The sequence below is a fragment of the Bactrocera tryoni genome, unplaced genomic scaffold (genome assembly GCF_016617805.1).
Source record: "Bactrocera tryoni isolate S06 unplaced genomic scaffold, CSIRO_BtryS06_freeze2 ctg7180000339579_QRY, whole genome shotgun sequence".
NCBI classification, from domain to species: domain Eukaryota; kingdom Metazoa; phylum Arthropoda; class Insecta; order Diptera; family Tephritidae; genus Bactrocera; species Bactrocera tryoni.
In genome coordinates this window covers 14534-29886 of record NW_024395184.1, presented here as the reverse complement: position 1 = coordinate 29886, position 15353 = coordinate 14534, and positions in this window count along the sequence as shown.

Sequence of the window (15353 nt, the reverse complement as noted above, 5' to 3'; positions counted from 1 at the left end):
TAACGGCAGAGCATTTGGAAAAAAATTCCACAATTTTACATTTAGGTATAAAACGATCTTCTTGCTTGTACACATTTAGAAATCTATATCAAGTTGCGTCAAATTATAAAATTCACACATTAAAGTTAACTAACTTTCTTCTTATTACTAAAGTTTGGCACAAAGCCATAACGGCACTGCACTTGGAAAAATTCCACATTTTTACATTTAGGTATAGAAGTGACTTTCTTGCATGTACACATTTAGAAATCCATATCAAGTTGTTTCAAATCATTAGCTTCACATACTAAAGTCAATTAACCTTCTTCATCTTACAGAAGTTGGCATGAAACCAAAAAGACAGTGCATTTGGAAAAATTCTACAAAATTTACATTTAGGTATAAAACCGATTTTTTTGCATATACACATTTAAAAATCTATATCATATATTAAAGTTAATTAACCCACACCATCTTATTCAAGTTGACATAAAACCATAACGGCAGTGCAGTTGGATAAAAATCCATAATTTTGCATTTAGGTATAAAACCGATTTTCTTGAATATACACATTTAGAAATCCACAACGAATTGCTTCAAACTATTAGCTTCACATATTAAAGTTAGTTAACCCTTATCATCTTACTCAAGTTGACATAAAGCCATAACGGCAGTGCATTTGGAAAAAAATTCCACAATTTTACATTTAGGTATAAAACGATCTTCTTGCTTGTACACATTTAGAAATCTATATCAAGTTGCGTCAAATTATAAAATTCACACATTAAAGTTAATTAACTTTCTTCATATTACTAAAGTTTGGCATAAAGCCATAACTGCACTGCATTTGGAAAAATTCCACAATTTTACATTTAAGTATAAGCCGATCTTCTTGCATGTACACGTTTAGAAATCCATATCAAGTTGCCCAAAATCATTAGCTTCACATATTAAAGTCAATTAACCTTCTTCATCTTACAGAAGTTGGCATGAAACCAAAAAGACAGTGCATTTGGAAAAATTCCACAAAATTTACATTTAGGTATAAAACCGATTTTCTTGCATATACACATTTAGAAATCCATTTCAGGTTGCCACGAATCATAAGCTTCACATACTAAAGTCAATTTACCTTCTTCATCTTACAGAAGTTGGCATGAAACCAAAAAGACAGTGCATTTGGAAAAATTCCACGAAATTTACATTTAGGTATAAAACCGATTTTCTTGCATATACGCATTTAGAAATCCATTTCAGGTTGCCACGAATCATTAGCTTCACATATTAAAGTCAATTAACCTTCTTCATCTCACTGAAGTTGACATAAAGCCATAACGGCAGTGCATTAAAAAAAAAATTCCATAATTTTACATTTAAGTATAAAACCGATTTTCTTGCATGTACACATTTAGAAATCTATATCAAATTGCTTCACGTCATTAGCTTAACATATTAAAGATAATTAACCCCCATAATCTTACTCAAGTTGACATAAGACCATTACGGCAGTGCATTTAGAAAAAATTCCATAATTTTACACTTAGGTATAAAATTGATTTTCTTGCATGTGTACATTTAGAAATCCATATCAAAATGCCTCAAATCATTAGCTTCACATATTAAAGTCAATTAAACTTCTTCATCTTACAGAAGTTGGCATGAAACCAAAAAGACAGTGCATTTGGGAAAATTCCACAAAATTTACGTTTAGGTATAAAACCGATTTTCTTGCATATACGCATTTAGAAATCCATTTCAGGTTGCCACGAATCATTAGCTTCACATATTAAAGTCAATTAACCTTCTTCATCTCACTGAAGTTGACATAAAGCCATAACGGCAGTGCATTAAAAAAAAATTCCATAATTTTACATTTAAGTATAAAACCGATTTTCTAGCATGTACACATTTAGAAATCTATATCAAATTGCTTCAAGTCATTAGCTTAACATATTAAAGATAATTAACCCCCATAATCTTACTCAAGTTGACATAAGACCATTACGGCAGTGCATTTAGAAAAAATTCCATAATTTTACACTTAGGTATAAAATTGATTTTCTTGCATGTGTACATTTAGAAATACATATCAAAATGCCTCAAATCATTAGCTTCACATATTAAAGTCAATTAAACTTCTTCATCTTACAGAAGTTGGCATGAAACCAAAAAGACAGTGCATTTGGGAAAATTCCACAAAATTTACGTTTAGGTATAAAACCGATTTTCTTGCATATACGCATTTAGAAATCCATTTCAGGTTGCCACGAATCATTAGCTTCACATATTAAAGTCAATTAACCTTCTTCATCTCACTGAAGTTGACATAAAGCCATAACGGCAGTGCATTAAAAAAAAATTCCATAATTTTACATTTAAGTATAAAACCGATTTTCTAGCATGTACACATTCAGAAATCTATATCAAATTGCTTCAAATCATTGCTTAACATATTAAAGTTAATTAACCTTCTTCATCTTACAGAAGTTGGCATGAAACCAAAACGAAAGTGCATTAGGGAAAATTCCATAATTTTACATTGAGGTATAAAAACGATTTTCTTGCATGCACACATTTCGAAATTTATATTAAGTTGCTTCAAATCATTAGTTTAACATATTAAAGTTAATTAACTCTCATCATCTTACTCAAGTTGACATAAGACCATAACGGCAGTGCATTTGGAAAAAAATCCATATTTTCACATATAGGTATAAAACCGACTTTCTTGCATGCACACATTTAGAAATCCATATCATGTTGCTTCAAATTATTAAACTCACATTTTAAAAATAATTAACCTCACCATCTTACTCAAGTTGACTTAAGACCATAACCGCAGTGCATTTGGAAAAGTTCCACAACTTTACATTTAGGTATAAACCGATCTTCTTGCATGTACACATTTAGAAATACATATCACGTTGTTTTAAATCATTAGCTTCACATATTACAGTTTATTAACCTTCTTGATTTTACTAAAGTTGGCGTAAAGCCAAAACGGCAGTGCATTTGGGAAATTAACAGAATTTTACATTTAGGTATAAAACTGATTTTCTTGCATGTACACATTTAGAAATCCATATCAATTTGCTTCAAATTATTAAATCCACATATTAAAGTTATTTAATTTTCTTCATATTACTGAATTGGGTATAAAGAAAATGGCAGTGCATTTGGAAAATTCCACAACTTTACATTTAGATATAAAACCGACTTACTTGCATGTACACCTTTAGAAATCCATATCAAGTTGCTTCAAATTATTAAATTCACACATTAAAGTTAATTAACCTTTTTCACTTTACTCAAGTTGACATAAGACCATAACGGCAGTGCATTTGGAAAAATTCCACAATTTTACATTTAGATATAAAACCGACTTACTTGCATGTACACATTTAGAAATCCATATCAATTTGCTTCAAATTATTAAATTCTCATATTAAAGTTAATTAATCTTCTGCATCTTACTGAAGTTGGCATAAAGACAAAACGGCAGTGCATTTGGAAAATTCCAGAATTTTACATTTCGGTATAAAACCGATTTTCTGGCATGTACACATTTAGAAATCCATAAAAAGTTTCTTCAAATTATTAAATTCATATATTAAAGTGGTTTGTCTTTCTTCATCTTACTAAAGTTGGCATAAAGCCAAAATGACAGAGCATTTGGAAAAATTCCACAATTTTACATTTAGGTATAAACCGATCTTCTTGCATGTACACATTTAAAAATACATATCAAGTTGTTTTAAATCATTAGCTTCACATATTACAGTTTATTAACCTTCTTCATTTTACTAAAGTTGGCATAAAGCCAAAACGGCAGTGCATTTGGGAAAATCCAGAATTTTACAATTAGGTATAAAACCGGATTTCTTGCATGTACACATTTAGAAATCCATATCAAGTTGTCTCAAATCATTAGCTTCACATACTAAAGTCAATTAACCTTCTTCATCTTACAGAAGTTGGAATGAAACCAAAAAGACAGTGCATTTGGAAAAATTCCACAAAATTTACATTTAGGTACAAAACCGATTTTCTTGCATATACACATTTAGAAATCCATATCAAGTTGCCTCAAATCATTAGCTTCACATACTAAAGTCAATTAACCTTCTTCATCTTACAGAAGTTGGCATGAAACCAAAAAGACAGTGCATATGGAAAAATTCCACAAAATTTACATTTAGGTACAAAACCGATTTTCTTGCATGTACACATTCAGAAATCTATATCAAATTGCTTCAAGTCATTAGCTTAACATATTAAAGTTAATTAACCCTCATAATCTTACTCAAGTTGACATAAGGCCGTAACAGCAGTGCATTTGGAAAAAATTCCATAATTTTACATTTAGGTATAAAACCGACTTTCTTGCATGTACACATTTAGAAATCCTAATCAAGATGCGTCAAATTATAAAATTCACATATTAAAGTAAACCAACTTTCTTCATATTACTAAAGTTTGGCATAAAGCCATAACGGCAGTGCATTAGAAAAAGATTCCATAATTTTACATTTAAGTATAAAACCGATCTTCTTGCATGTACACATTTAGAAATTCATATCAAGTTGCCTCAAATCATTAGCTTCACATACTAAAGTCAATTAACCTTCTTCATCTTACAGAAGTTGGCATGAAACCAAAAAGACAGTGCATTTGGAAAAATTCGACAAAATTTACATTTAGGTATAAAACCGATTTTCTTGCATATACACATTTAGAAATCCATATCCGGTTGTTTCAAATCAGTAGCTTCACATATTACAGTTAATTAACCTTCTTCATATTACAGAAGTTGGCATGAAACCAAAAAGACAGTGCACTTGGAAAAATTCCACAAAATTAACATTTAGGTATAAACATGATTTTCTTGCATATACGCATTTAGAAATCCATATCAGGTTGCCACGAATCATTAGCTTCACATATTAAAGTCAATTAACCTTCTTCATCTCACTGAAGTTGACGTTAAGCCATAACGGCTGTGCATTTAAAAAAATCCATAATTTTACATTTTTGTATAAAACCGAATTTCTTGCATGTACACATTCAGAAATCTATATCAAATTGCTTCAAATCATTGCTTAACATATTAAAGTTAATTAACCTTCTTCAGCTTACAGAAGTTGGCATGAAACCAAAACGAAAGTGCATTAGGGAAAATTCCATAATTTTACATTGAGGTATAAAAACGATTTTTTTGCATGCACACATTTCGAAATCCATATTAAGTTGCTTCAAATCATTAGTTTAACATATTAAAGTTAATTAACTCTCATCATCTTACTCAAGTTGACATAAGACCATAACCGCAGTGCATTTGGAAAACTTCCACAACTTTACATTTAGGTATAAACCGATCTTCTTGCATGTACACATTTAGAAATACATATCACGTTGTTTTAAATCATTAGCTTCACATATTACAGTTTATTAACCTTCTTGATTTTACTAAAGTTGGCATAAAGCCAAAACGGCAGTGCATTTGGGAAATTAACAGAATTTTACATTTAGGTATAAAACTGATTTTCTTGCATGTACACATTTAGAAATCCATATCAATTTGCTTCAAATTATTAAATCCACATATTAAAGTTATTTAATTTTCTTCATATTACTGAATTGGGTATAAAGAAAATGGCAGTGCATTTGGAAAATTCCACAACTTTACATTTAGATATAAAACCGACTTACTTGCATGTACACCTTTAGAAATCCATATCAAGTTGCTTCAAATTATTAAATTCACACATTAAAGTTAATTAACCTTTTTCACTTTACTCAAGTTGACATAAGACCATAACGGCAGTGCATTTGGAAAAATTCCACAATTTTACATTTAGATATAAAACCGACTTACTTGCATGTACACATTTAGAAATCCATATCAATTTGCTTCAAATTATTAAATTCTCATATTAAAGTTAATTAATCTTCTGCATCTTACTGAAGTTGGCATAAAGACAAAACGGCAGTGCATTTGGAAAATTCCAGAATTTTACATTTCGGTATAAAACCGATTTTCTGGCATGTACACATTTAGAAATCCATAAAAAGTTTCTTCAAATTATTAAATTCATATATTAAAGTGGTTTGTCTTTCTTCATCTTACTAAAGTTGGCATAAAGCCAAAATGACAGAGCATTTGGAAAAATTCCACAATTTTACATTTAGGTATAAACCGATCTTCTTGCATGTACACATTTAGAAATACATATCAAGTTGTTTTAAATCATTAGCTTCACATATTACAGTTTATTAACCTTCTTCATTTTACTAAAGTTGGCATAAAGCCAAAACGGCAGTGCATTTGGGAAAATCCAGAATTTTACAATTAGGTATAAAACCGGATTTCTTGCATGTACACATTTAGAAATCCATATCAAGTTGTCTCAAATCATTAGCTTCACATACTAAAGTCAATTAACCTTCTTCATCTTACAGAAGTTGGAATGAAACCAAAAAGACAGTGCATTTGGAAAAATTCCACAAAATTTACATTTAGGTACAAAACCGATTTTCTTGCATATACACATTTAGAAATCCATATCAAGTTGCCTCAAATCATTAGCTTCACATACTAAAGTCAATTAACCTTCTTCATCTTACAGAAGTTGGCATGAAACCAAAAAGACAGTGCATATGGAAAAATTCCACAAAATTTACATTTAGGTACAAAACCGATTTTCTTGCATGTACACATTCAGAAATCTATATCAAATTGCTTCAAGTCATTAGCTTAACATATTAAAGTTAATTAACCCTCATAATCTTACTCAAGTTGACATAAGACCATAACAGCAGTGCATTTGGAAAAAATTCCATAATTTTACATTTAGGTATAAAACCGACTTTCTTGCATGTACACATTTAGAAATCCTAATCAAGATGCGTCAAATTATAAAATTCACATATTAAAGTAAACCAACTTTCTTCATATTACTAAAGTTTGGCATAAAGCCATAACGGCAGTGCATTAGAAAAAGATTCCATAATTTTACATTTAAGTATAAAACCGATCTTCTTGCATGTACACATTTAGAAATTCATATCAAGTTGCCTCAAATCATTAGCTTCACATACTAAAGTCAATTAACCTTCTTCATCTTACAGAAGTTGGCATGAAACCAAAAAGACAGTGCATTTGGAAAAATTCGACAAAATTTACATTTAGGTATAAAACCGATTTTCTTGCATATACACATTTAGAAATCCATATCCGGTTGTTTCAAATCAGTAGCTTCACATATTACAGTTAATTAACCTTCTTCATATTACAGAAGTTGGCATGAAACCAAAAAGACAGTGCACTTGGAAAAATTCCACAAAATTAACATTTAGGTATAAACATGATTTTCTTGCATATACGCATTTAGAAATCCATATCAGGTTGCCACGAATCATTAGCTTCACATATTAAAGTCAATTAACCTTCTTCATCTCACTGAAGTTGACGTTAAGCCATAACGGCTGTGCATTTAAAAAAATCCATAATTTTACATTTTTGTATAAAACCGAATTTCTTGCATGTACACATTCAGAAATCTATATCAAATTGCTTCAAATCATTGCTTAACATATTAAAGTTAATTAACCTTCTTCATCTTACAGAAGTTGGCATGAAACCAAAACGAAAGTGCATTAGGGAAAATTCCATAATTTTACATTGAGGTATAAAAACGATTTTCTTGTATGCAACCATTTCGACATCCATATTAAGTTGCTTCAAATCATTAGCTTAACATATTCAAGTTAATTAACCCTCATCATCTTTCTCAAGTTGACATAAGACCATAACGGCAGCGCAGTTGGAAAAAATTCCATATTTTCACATATAGGTATAAAACCGCCTTTCTTACATGTACACATTTAGAAATCCATATCAAGTTGCTTCAAATTAGTAAATTCATATAATAAAGTGATTTAACTTTCTTCATCTTACTAAAGTTGGCATGAAACCAAAAAGACAGTGCATCTGGAAAAATTCCACAAAATCTACATTTAGGTATAAAACCGATTTTCTTGTATACACACATTTAGAAATCCATATCATGTTGCCACGAATCATTAGCTTCACATATTAAGTTAATTAACCTTCTTCATCTAACTGAAGTTGACATAAAGCCATAACGGCAGTGCATTAGAAAAAAAAAATCCATAATTTTACATTTAAGTATAAAACGGATTTTCTTGCATGTACACATTTAGAAATCCATGTCAAGTTGCTTCAAATCATTAGCTTCACATATTAAAGTCAACGAACCTTCTTCATCTTACAGAAGTTGGCATGAAACCAAAACGACAGTGCATTTGGAAAAATTCCATAATTTTACATTTAGGTATAAAACCGACTTTCTTGCATGTACACATTAAGAAATCTATATCAAGTTGCCTCAAATTATTAAATTCACATATTAAAGTTAATTAACTTTCTTTATATTACTAAAGTGGGCATAAAGCCAAAACGGCAGTGCATTTGGAAAAATTCCAGAATTTTACATTTAGGTATAAACCGATTTTCTTGCATGTACACATTTAGAAATCCATATCATGTTGCTTCAAATCATTAGCTTCACATATTAAAGTTAATGAACCTTCTTCATCTTACAGAAGTTGGCATGAAACCAAAACGACAGTGCATTTGGAAAAATTCCACAAATTTACATTTAGGTATAAAATCGATTTTCTTGCATGTACACATTTAGAAATCCATATTAGGTTGCTTCAAATCATTAGCTTCACATATCAAAGTCAATGAACCTTCTACATCTTACAGAAGTTGGCATGAAACCAAAACGGCAGGCAATTTGGAAAAATTCCACAATTTTACATTTAGGTATAAAACCGATTCTCTGGCATGTACACATTTAGAAATTCATATCAAAATGCTTCAAATCATTAGCTTCACATAGTAAAGTTAATTAATCTTCTTCATCTTACAGAAGTTGGCATAAAGCCAAAACGGCAATGCATTTGGAAAAATTCCAGAATTTTACATTTAGGTATAAACCGATTTTCGTGCATGTACACATTTAGAAATCCACATCAAATTGTTTCAAATCATTAGCTTTGCATATTAAAGTTAATTAACCTTCTTCATCTTATTGAAGTTGGCATAAAGCCAAAACGACAGTGCATTTGGAAAATTCCACAATTTTACATTTAAGTATAAAACCGGATTTCTTGCATGTATACATTTAGAAACCCATATCAAGTTGACTTAAATAATTAGCTTCACATAATAAAGTTAATTAACCCTCACCATCTTACTCAAGTGGGTATAAAGTCATAACGGCAATGCATTTGGAAAAAGCCTTAATTTTACATTTAGGTATAAACCGATTTTCTTGCATGTACACATTTAGAAATCCATATCATGTTGCTTCAAATTATTAAACTCACATATTAAAAATAATTAAACCTCATCATCTTACTCAAGTTGACATAAGACCATAACCGCAGTGCATTTGGAAAAGTTCCACAACTTTACATTTAGGTATAAACCGATCTTCTTGCATGTACACATTTAGAAATACATATCACGTTGTTTTAAATCATTAGCTTCACATATTACAGTTTATTAACCTTCTTGATTTTACTAAAGTTGACATAAAGCCATAACGGCAGTGCATTTGGAAAAAGTCCGGAAATTTACATTTAGGTATAAAACCGATTTTGATGCATATACACATTGAGAAATACATATGAGGTTGCTTCAAATTAATGAAACTTGATTCTCTTTCTTCATATTACTAAAGTTGGCATAAAGACAAACGGCAGTGCATTTGGAAAAATTCCACAAATTTACATTTAGGTATAAAACTGATTTTCTTGCATGTACAAATCTGGAAATCCATATCAAGTTGCCTCAAATCATTAGCTTCACATATTAAAGTCAATTAACCTTCTTCATCTTGCAGAAGTTGACATAAAGCCACACGGCAGTGCATTTGGAAAGAAATTCCATAATTTTACATTTAGGTATAAAACCGATTTTCTTGCATGTACACATTTAGAAATCTATATCAAATTGCTTCAAATCATTAGCTCAACATATTAAAGTTAATTAACCCTCATCGACTTACTCAAGTTGACATTAAACCATAACGGCAGTGCATTTGGACAAAATTCCATAATTCTACATTTACGTATAAAACCTATTTTCTCTCATGTACACATTAAGAAATCCATATCAAGTTGCTTCAAATGGTTAAATTGACATATTAAAGTTAATTAACTTTCTTCATATTACTACAATTGGCATAGAGCCATAACGGCAGTGCATTCGGAAAAAACCACAATTTTACACTTAGATATTAAACCGTTTTTACAGCATTTAAACATTTTGCAATCCATATCGAGTTTATTCCAATCATTAACATGACATATTCAAGCTAATTAACCTTCGTTATCTTGCAGAAGTTGGCATAAAACCAAAACGACAGTGCATGTGGAAAAATTCCACAATTTTACATTTAGGCATAAAACCGATTTTCTACACATTCATAAATCCACAAAAATCGCTTCAAATCACTAGCTTCACATATTAAAGTTAATTAACCCTCAACATCTTACCAAAGTTCACATAAAGTCATAACGGCTGTGCATTTGGAAAAAGTCCACAATTTTGCATTTAGGTATACCGATCTTCTTGCATGTACACATCTAGAAATCAATAGCAAGTTGCTTCAAATCGCTAACTTTAAATATTAATGTTAATTAACTTTCCTCATCTCACCAAAGTTGACATAAAGCCATAACAGCAGTGATTTTGGAAAAATTCCTCAATTTTACATTTAGTTATAAAACCGATTTTCTTGCATGTACACATTTAGAAATCCATAACAACTTGCCTTAAATCATAAGCTTCACATATTAAAGTTAACTAGCCCTCAATATCTTACTCAAATTGACATAAAGCCATAACGGCAGTGCATTTGGAAAAAGTCCAAAATTTTACATTTGGGTATAAAACCGATTTTCTTGCATATACACATTTAGAAATCCACAACAAATTGCTTCAAATAATTAGCTTCACATACTAAAGTTAATTAATCCACACCATATTACTCAAGTTGACATAAAACCATAACGGCAGTGCAGTTGGATAAAAATCCATAATTTTGCCTTTAGTTATAAAACCGATTTTCTTGCATGTACACAGTTAGCAATCCATATCAAGTTGCTTTAAATCATTAGCTTGACATATTAAAGTTGATTAACACGCATCAATTTTCTGAAGTTGACGTTAAGCCATAACGGCTGTGCATTTAAAAAAATTCCATAATTTTACATTTGTGTATAAAACCGATTTTCTGTCTTGTACACATTTAGAAATCCATATAGTGTTGCTTCAAATCATTAGTTTCACATAATAAAGTTAATTAAGCCTCATCGTTTTTCTGAAGTTGACGTAAAGCCATAACGGCAGTGCATTTGGAAAAAAGTACATAATTTTACATTTAGGTATAGAACTGACTTTCTAACATGCACGCATTTAGAAATCCATATCAAGTTTCTTCAAATTATTCAATTCACATATTAAAGTTAATTAACTTTCTTCATATTACTAAAGTTGGCATAAAGCCAAAACGGCAGTGCATTTGGAAAATTCCAGAAATTTACATTTAGGTATAAAGTCGATTTTCTTTCATATACACATTTGGAAATCCATATCAAGTTCCTTCAAGTCATTGCTCAACATATTAATGTTAATTAACCCTCATCATCTTACTCAAGTTGACATAAGACCATAACGGCAGGGCATTTGGAAAAAATTCCATAATTTTACATTTAGGTATAAAACCGACTTTCTTGCATGTACACATTTAGAAATTCTAATCAAGTTGCGTTAAATTTTTTAACTCACATAGTATTTAGTAACATTAGTAATTAACTTTCTTCATATTACTAAAGTTGGCATAAAGCCATAACGGCACTGAATTTGGAAAAATTCCACTATTTTACATTTAGGTATTAACCAATCTTCTTGCATGTACACGTTTAGAAATCCATATCAAGTTGCCTAAAATCATTAGCTTCACGTATTAAAGTCAATTAACCTTCTTCATCTGACAGAAGATGGCATGAAACCAAAACGACAGCGTATTTGGAAAAATTCCACAAATTTTCATTTAGGTATAAAACCCATTTTCTTGCATATACACATTTAGAAATCCACAACGAATTGCTTCAAATTATTAGCTTCACATATTAAAGTTAATTAACCCTTATCATCTTACTCAAGTTGACATAAAGCCATAACGGAAGTGCATTTGGAAAAAAAATTCCATAATTTTACATTTAGGTATAAAACCGATTTTCCTGCAAGTACACATTTAGAAATCCATTCCACAATTTTACATTTTGGTATAAACCGATCTTCTTGCATATACACATTTAGAAATCCACAACGAATTGCTTCAAATCATTAGCTTTACATATTAAAGTTAATTAACCTTCTTCATCTTACTGAAGTTGGCATAAAGCCAAAACGACAGTGCATTTGGAAAATTCCACAATTTTACATTTAAGTATAAAACCGGATTTCTTGCATGTATACATTTAGAAACCCATATCAAGTTGCCTTAAATCATTAGCTTCACATAATAAAGTTAATTAACCCTCAACATCTTACTCAAGAGGGTAAAAAGTCATAACGGCAATGCATTTGGAAAAAGCCTTAATTTTACATTTGGGTTTAAAACTGATTTTATTGCATATACACATTTAAAAAAAACCTATGAAGTTGCTTCAAATCATAATCTTCACATATTAAAGTTAATTAACCCTCATTATTTTTCTAAAGTTGACGTTAAGCCATAACGGCTGTGCATTTAAAAAACATTCCATAATTTTACATTTGTGTATAAAACCGATTTTCTGGCATGTACACATTAAGAAATCCATATAGTGTTGCTTTAAATCATTAGTTTCACATATTAAAGTTAATTAACCCTCATAATTTTTCTGAAGGTGACGTAAAGCCATAAAGGCTGTGCATTTGGAAAAAAATTCCATAATTTTACATTTAGGTATAGAACCGAATTAATTACACATTCGAAATCCATATCAAGTTGCCTCAAATCTTAAGCTTCACACATTAAAGTTAATCAACCTTTTTCATCTTACTTAAGTTGGCATAAAGCCAAAACGGCACAGTGCATTTGGAAAAATTTCAGAATCTTCCATTTAGGTATAAAACCGATTATCTAGACATTTAGAAATCCACAACGAATTGCTTCAAATTATTAGCTTCAAATATTAAAGTTAATAAACCCTTATCATATTACTATAGTTGACATAAAGCCATAACGGCAGTGCATTTGGAAAAAATCCACAATTTTACATTTAGATATAAGCCGATTATCTTGCATGTGCACATTAAGAAATTTATATCAAATTACTTCAAATCATTAGCTTAACATATTAAAGTTAATTAACTCTCATCATCTTACTCAAGTTGACATAAAACCATAACGGCAGTGCATTTGGAAAAAATTCCATAATTTTACATTTAGGTATTAACCGATCTTCTTGCATATACACATTTTCAAATCCATATCAAGTTGTTTCAAATCATTAGCATCACATATTAAAGTTAATTAACCTTCTTCATCTTACTGAAGTTGGCATAAAGCCAAAACGACAGTGCATTTGGAAAAATTTCACAAATTTACATTTAGGTATAAAATCGATTTTTTTGCATATACACATTTAGAAATCCACAACGAATTGCCGCAAACCATTATCTTCATATATTAAAGTTAATTAACCTTCTTTATCTTACAGAAGTTGGCATAAAACCAAAACGATAGTGCATTTGGAAAAATTCCACAATTTTACATTTGGGCATAAAACCGATTTTCTTGCATATACACATTTAGGAATCCACAACAAATTGCTTAAAATTATTAGCTTCACATATTAAAGTTAATTAACCTTTTTCAACTTAATCAAGTTGACATAAAGCCATAACGGCAGTGCATTTGGAAAACATTTCCATAATTTTACATTTAGGTATAAATCCGATTTTCTTGCATATACACATTAAAAAATACATATGAAGTTGCTTCAAATCCTAAGCTTCACATATTAAAGTTAATTAACCCTCATTATTTTTCTTAAGTTGACGTTAAGCCATAACGGCTGTGCATTTAAAAAACATTCCATAATTTTACATTTATGTATAAAACCGATTTTCTGGCATGTACACATTTAGAAATCCATATAGTGTTGCTTTAAATCATTAGTTTCACATATTAAAGTTAATTAACCCTCATAATTTTTCTGAAGGTGACGTAAAGCCATAACGGCTGTGCATTTGGAAAAAAAATCCATAATTTTACATTTAGGTTTAGAACCGAATTAATTACACATTAGAAATCCATATCAAGTTGCTTCAAATCTTAAGCTTCACACATTAAAGTTAATCAACCTTTTTCATTTTACTTAAGTTGGCATAAAGCCAACCAATCTTCCATTTCCATTTAGGTATAAAACCGATTATCTAGACATTTAGAAATCCACAAAAAATTGCTTCAAATCACTATCTTCACATATTAAAATTAATAAACCCTTACCATATTACTATAGTTGACATAAAGCCATAACGGCAGTGCATTTGGAAAAATTCCACAATTTTACATTTAGGTATAAGCCGATTATCCTGCATGTGCACATTAAGAAATCTACATATATCAAATTACTTCAAATCATTAGCTTAACATATTAAAGTTAATTAACCCTCATCATCTTACTCAAGTTGACATAAAACCATAACGGCAGTGCATTTGGAAAAAATTCCATAATTTTACATTTAGGTATTAACCGATCTTCTTGCATGTACACATTTTGAAAGTAAGTTGCTTCAAATCATTATCTTCATATATAAAAGTTAATTTACCTTTTTTATCTTACAGAAGTTGGCATAAAACCAAAACGACAGTGCATTTGGAAAAATTCCACAATTTTACATTTAGGCATAACACCGATTTTCTTGCATTTAAACATTTAGAAATACATATAAGTTGCTTCAAATCATTATCTTCATATATTAAAGTTAATTTACCTTCCTTATCTTACAGAAGTTGGCATAAAACCAAAACGACAGTGCATGTGGAAAAATTCCACAATTTTACATTTGGGCATAAAACCGATTTTCTTGCATTTAAACATTTAGAAATACATATAAGTTGCTTCAAATCATTATCTTCATATATTAAAGTTAATTTACCTTCTTTATCTTACAGAAGTTGGCATAAAACCAAAACGACAGTGCATTTGGAAAAATTCCACAATTTTGTATTTAGGTATAAAACCGATTTTCTTGCATTTAAACATTTAGAAATACATATAAG